Source organism: Aythya fuligula, chromosome 19 (genome assembly GCF_009819795.1).
Source record: "Aythya fuligula isolate bAytFul2 chromosome 19, bAytFul2.pri, whole genome shotgun sequence".
NCBI lineage: Eukaryota > Metazoa > Chordata > Aves > Anseriformes > Anatidae > Aythya > Aythya fuligula.
The window spans coordinates 9,887,380-9,894,256 of record NC_045577.1 but is presented as its reverse complement, the minus strand read 5'-3'; positions in this window follow the sequence as shown (position 1 = coordinate 9,894,256).

Here is a 6,877-nt window from a genome sequence, read left to right as displayed (position 1 = left end):
TTCTGCGGCGCTGTCGCCTTCCGCCGCCCAACTTAGTTAGCACATTCTTGCATAGGCGGTTCATCTGTTGGTCACGGCTTCTACCGAGCATACTTTGGCTGTTGTTTTCGCAGAGCCTTTTTATGATTATACACGTTCATTAAGGGTGCCAGCGCGGCCTACAAGTCCTAGCATCTCTTCTTGTTTCATAATGGAGCTAGAACTTGAAAGAGGCTCTTAATTGGGTGCTCCAAGCCTAGCTAGTCGCAAACTGGTGCCTTGATGTGGGGGTGGACTGAGGCGAAAGCAGCAGTTGACCTCGATTCTTTCTACACAAACAGCAGCCTGCGTGTCGTTCAGGTGTTCCTACAAGAGCTACATTATGACTTGTATAGATATCATGATCTACACTTGGATAACAATAACCCAACTGTTCCTGTGACAGGGTCAGGTGAGGAGGTGAGCAGGAGAAGAAGAGTATCATGAAGACTTTTGCAGGAGATAAAATAGCCTCTGGTCGTTGGCTTAATGTAAGGGTGTGTGTGAATGATCCTTCTGGCATGTAAACAGCATGCACCCGCAGAGGTGCTGGAAGGAGCCCAGGAGCACTCGGAGCAGCCCCAGAAGCACCTGGGCAGCCCCTGGAGACCCTGGAGTACCTGGGGCAAGCTGAGAGCAGCTCCGGCAGCCCTGAGAAGCCCGGTGAGAGCCCTCTAGGTAGCCCCAGAGGTGCCCGGGCAGGACTAGGAAGACACAGATACTGCTCATCCTCCACATTCAAAGCCAGAAGGTAGGAGGTTTATGTAGTTTACTTAAAGATAGCTGAGTAATGCAAAGGTATTAGGGCCCAGATCCATCCCACATAATTACAGGCATTGAATTGAATTGCTTTCTCTCGGCTGCGTTCACACCAGAGCTGGTGGAAGGGGATGGCTCAGCCTGCTCCAGCTCTGCAAAGCCCTCTGACAACACCTCTCTGTGGTCCATAAGGGTGTTTGTAGTAGCCAAATCCAAAATGTCTGTATCTCATTTAAGAACCAAAGGCAGCAAGGATCAGTCTGGAGCAGATTTGCTCAAGATTTCTTATGAGTGTGCAATAATCAGTAAAGACTGCTTTTCCTCCAGGATGTCATGCCATATCTTCAGAGTAACAAGGAGCAAATGCCGTCTTCTTTCTGATTAAGAAGATAGAAGGGAGTTTTATCTTGCCTGCGTTTTGCTGCTTGCAGTGGTCTGCTGTCTAGGAAAGTACATTCAGCACAAATTAAATTATTATCAAGGCCTGCTCAGAGCAGCGTTAGCAAGCATCTGTGCTCATGAAGCCCCAGAAAACTCTCCCTAAAAGCAGAGCAGGGGGAGACACTGCAGGGCCAGCAGGAGGTTTGCTGGTACAAGTGCTGCTGTATTTCATGCAGATACAGGCTTTTTTTTTTTTTTTTTTTTTTTTCTTAATTCCAGCCAGAAAGCAGAGGACTGCGTATCAGTGACAAATGTATTTCTTCGTTCGACATTATGAGCTTTTGTAGCCTATGCTTCTGCCAGCTTGTGCTTGTGGTTCAGCCCTTGCTGCCTTTAGTGTTTGGGAAGCTGTTCTGTAATGTGTAGAGTGAGAAATGGTTGCCACCCCCAACATCCCCAGTGGTAGCAAAAAATGGAAATACTCTGCTCCATTATGATGTCCAATATCTGGCTCCTAAATGGTAGCAGGATTATACCCAGCAGAGCAGTGATAATACCCCGTGGGGTAGCTAAAACTTTGCTCCTGTGATTGAGACTTCAGAGGTTTCCCTGGGAGATTCAGCTACCTAAAGATCTGTGGATCGGGAGGCATTTCAAATTATACATGCAAAATTTATTTTTGCTATTTCTATTCCAGTCAGTCAGTACTTCTGTTAGCTACGTGCAGATCCACAGGAAATGACAATGCCATTTTAAATACTTTTGCATTTTTTAAATTAAAGTAAAATGCCATTATTTCTAAGCTCTCTGTGAGGAGGAGCACAGCCAAGCTGCCAGGAGTCTCTATGGAGCTGCAGACCATCGTAGCCCTGTGACTTCGAGTACTGTGGCAGCCCAGCAGCCTAATTTGTGTTACCAGAAGGTGAGCTGGCAAGTAGCAAGGCACATTGCTGCCAGAACCTTGTCTCACATAAAGCATTCCTTCAAAGGCAAACCATCTGCACAAAACTGACAATTCAGCAAGGTCTGGGAGAAAAAAAAAATATTGCAAATTCTGTGGCCCTGCATGAACAAAATGATAAAGCATGTTTGTAAATGTCGGCTGTTTAGCGGACAGTCTGCAGAGAGGAGCTGCTGTGGATTCCCAGGGCAGGGGAGCAGGGGCAGTTGAAAAGCAATCGGATAGCACGGAAGGGAACAGCTCGAGCAAGCTGGGGAGAAACATGTCTCCTACGTCGTTTCTTGTATTGAAAACATCTGCTTTAAATGGTATTTGATTTCTTTGGAAGCTCTCCTCAAACCTTGCTGCAAGTGACAAGAAAGGAGGCCTTACATCATTTAGATGCTTCTGAATTTCCCATCTGTAAGTTTGCTGTATGAATTAATGGCTGTAACAGGGATACTAGAAAACATTAGGGACCACTATTACCAGGCCAACATCCCTGGGTTTAATCCAGAAGAAGACATGTTAGTGAAGTTAAAGCTGGAAGTTGTGTTTCTATTTAATTATATATTCATTATTTTCTAACTTTGATTGTTCTTATGAACTTTTTTCTGCTGCTTTCAGCATGGAAACATTTTGCTGTGAATACAATTGGTTTGAGTAGAGTAGAGAGATACCTTTGTTAATCTTTGAGTATTGCCTTCCCGTTTTACTGAACCACTGTTGTGTGTGTGTTATGGGGTGCTTAGAGATGACCCCTCCACTCAGCCACCCGGCAGGCAACGGCTGTAATTCTTGTTTTTACACTTAACCTGCAAGACAGCAGTCTGTGTCTCTGAAAAAGTGTTCTTGTCTAAACTGAGCCTAGTATCTGGGGTGGGGATGGGGGTGGGGCTGGCAGGAGCCCAAACCTAAATCACAAAACTAATTCTGTCCATGTAGGTAAAAATCTGGAGCTCTGAGTTCAAGAGAGGGGCACTGCAGAATAAATGTGAGTGGAAGTCCTCTTCCCGAACTGAAAAGCTTTCAGTGGTGGTCCCGGTTTACAGTAGAACTGAAGTATGGCATGGGTATGGGTGCACATTTGTCATTCTGGTCTTTCTGATTGTTATTTCTGAGGATAAACAGTACTTTGCTTTCTAGAAGTTATTGCTCCCAAGAGATTCTACCTCAGATGGATCTTCCAAGGAAGCAGCTGTTAAAGGTGAGGGACTACTTCCAGAGACTGGTAAGTGAGAGGTGCAGCTGCAGAATTCCTGGCTGAGAGGACCAGGAACAGTTGGCTGGGATTAAGCCACAAGTCCATTCAGGCCGGTATCTTGTCTCTAGTGATCAGCAGCCAAAGAAGAACAGGGCAGACATATTCGGATGTCGGGGTGGTTCCAGCAATTCTTTAGCCATAAAGCAAGCATCTTTTTGTTTTATAGCCCCAGTGGATTGTTTTCTTATGAATTTATCTAATCACCTTTTGGAGCCAAATAAACTTTTGGCATAAGCAACCTCCCATCATGATGAGCCCCATGGTTTAACCGCAAGCTGTGTGGAAGAAGAGCTCCTTCCATTTTGCTCCGTGATTTCTATGGAGCTCCTCAGTTCAGAATAATGCTGTGGGCTTATTACTTCAAAGCTTGCACTTGAGAGTCTTAAACATTGTCAGTGGTTACCATAAAATCGAAAGTAATGCTAAAGCATCTTTTACTTGACATAAATATCAGTATTAACTGGCAGTTTATATCTCCCACATGTTGAAAACCAGTGAACTTTGAACATTGCTCCCATGTTTTCCTCATTCAGTTCCACAGTTTCACTGCTGTACGTTGTCCAGAGATAAGCACTGTAAGTCTCACCTTCTTTCACTCAGGAGATCTGTTGCTCCAGAGAATTTCCACTGAGAAGTGGTGACTAATTTGATCATGAGGTAGGCATATGGTAACACCCCCTGCTGTGAACAAAAATAAACTTTCCTTCACACAGAAGTTGATTTTATCATTCCTCTTTCTCTCTCCAAACTCTTCTACTTCATTCCCACTGTAGTCCTCTTTCTAGTAGGGATTATTCAATCTCCTTCTCATTTCCAAAGGACCCTTCATCCATACTCCGTGCTAGTGCCCATCTCCCTGCACAGAAACCTTCTCCCACTGATGCCGCAGTTTCTTAACTCACTGATTAGAACTGCTTTCGCCTCCCACATATAGAGAACCTCCATACTGCAACGAGTCTTTCATCTGTGTCCACATCAGGAGTCTCCTCGGCATGTTTCCAGACAAGCCTGCTTGCTAATTTATTCGATTTGTGGTGGGACCAGCTACTGGCTGCATTGGAGGTTCCCGAGGCTTAAGGCGCTGTCCTGCCAGCCTCCCTCTTGTGACTAATCCCCGTCATTACAACCGAGGGGAACAAGACCTTACGCTACCAGTGTTTATCTGACTAAAATCATCCTATTGCAAGAAGACTCTTTAATAGCTCATATAGAGGGCGCAGTGGAAGCCAAGTCAAAGACTTCTCATCTGCCTAGTCTCCAGTGCGTACTGGTACACACTGGAGAAATTGGCTATGCTACACTTAAACAACCTCAGAACACTTTAATTCAAGCATCCACTAGCCTGGGTTTGATGGTATTGTAAAAAGACTTTTATTTTAAGATAGCTGTGGCAAAAATTGGTGTTTTGCTTATCCCAATTTTAATTTGGGCTTGTTCTGCTAATAGCATTTTCATTTACTTTGGTGTGTTCTGAATTAGCTCTTGAAGTAGGAGTGATAGTCCGTGAGGTAGGATATAAACATCATATGGCTTTCCACTTCTCTGAAAGATAGTCAGCTACATGATCATACGCATGGTACAAGAAGAAAATGTACAAGGCACTGACCCATCTCCAAATTCAGCCATCATGAAAGTCATTCTGCTGGATCCACTCCACCAGTGGTCTTGGTTTTCAAGTGATTTCACTTCTGTTTATTAAAAAAGCCCCTGAAAAGAAAAAAAAAAAAAAAACAAACAAACAAACAAAAAAAAACTGACGAGTGCAAACACTGCAGTACTTGCTGCTGTACATTGTTTCTAGACCTTCCCCTAACCACTGATCTGGAAATCTTCACAGGCAGGACAGTATCTGAAAGAGAGGAAGAGTTACGATCGCTACTTTAATAATGGGAAGCTGGAGCTCAGCCAGTAGGACAAGTTTTGCAAAGCTCATGCAGCCTGCCGTTCTCCCTGACCTCCTCATGACTTGCCAAGATCACCTATGGGTAGAGAGTCCGCCTCCGTGAAATCCTGATGCGTTGGTTCATCCATAGGCACCCTACAAAATACACATATCTCAAAAAGCAGAACTTAGCTACAGCCTTGGATACAGTCAGGTACCGAGAGAGAGGTTAGGACTCAGTTTAGGTTGCTCTCCTACAACCCCAGGGAACGTGGGGGCGTCAAAACAGGAAGAAGAGAGCAACTCTGGTCCTGTGGTGGTGGACTTGGTACTGCACAAGTGCACTGCAGGCAATAAACCATTGTTCATCTCAATCTCTGGGGTAATCCATTGGTACCAAGTGGAAGGAATCTACTGGCTAGGAATGCATGATACTTTGGAAATAATTCCAACTGGAAGAAAGACAAGGAGCTAATATACTCCTATAAACATGCTGAAGTGAAATTTAGGCTAATAGTCATCAGGAGGTCAGCTAACGCACTGTGTTTCTGGAGCTAAAGTAGACAAACCTCTTTCTGGTGTCTAATACGTTTGATTTCTTGCTTATTGATACTTGCTGACAGCAGCAGAACTGCAATTGCGTGTGAGCAGATATCACCTGCCAGAAGAGCTCTCCCATCGCTCAGCCCAGAGTGCGAAGGGAGGGAGCTATGCATAAACATACAGAATTTATGAACAGTTAGAAAATCCTCATTATTAATCATTTCCACAGTTAAATATCTCGCTGTAACTAAAGGCTGCAAATGTCTTTGTTTCAAAGTAAGTGAGTTTATCTGGAATCTCCTTTTAAGTAGATTTCTGCTGTCCACGTAATCTGGGGATTAGTTCTGCAAATTTACGTAGTGCTGAGATGGTGGAGCTGCTTCTGTAGGAAGCGGGGGGAAAGGAGTAGGTTACTTTTATTAGCTTCCACTGTCCCTGTAGGTTCCCAATTTTTATTTTTTTATAAATTTATTCTTTTTATGACTAAAAACCCACATTAGTGCTTTTAACATACCAGTCTAGCTCGGTGTCTAACAAATACATCTGTAATTTTATTTTATTTTTTCTGCTGGGTAGAAAGATAATGTTATGTGCTTGCAATACTGCCCATCTGAAGCCCAGTTCACCTGGTAACCCTGGCTGCTGGGGGCTGCCTGTTGGAATGGGCATAACCATTACATAAGAACAAATTTGCCTGCCCACAACTGGCACCACAACGCGCAAGCAGTAGGCCTGCAGCAGGACACAGCAGTGGCTGTGTTTGGAAGAGGAGTGGTGGCAAAGGAGGGAGCGGAGCTGCCATGTGTGGTGTGGAGACCACTGAGGGAAAGAACTTCAGCCATCAAAATATTCTTTCTGTGCCTTTGTTAAGAACAGCAGCTTTTAGCTCAAGCGTTTCAGAATCTGCTCTAAATCGAGCAGTTGTGGTTGTCTTCATATTGCAAAGTCTTATTTCGATGTCAGCTGGTGGCTGAGGTGTCATGGATTTAATGTGGAAAGTTTGGTCCTCTGTGTGGGCCGTCACTCAGTGCAGGTACATGGCATCTGTGGGGCAGGATCGAAATGTCAGGAGGACACGCTGAGCTTCTCA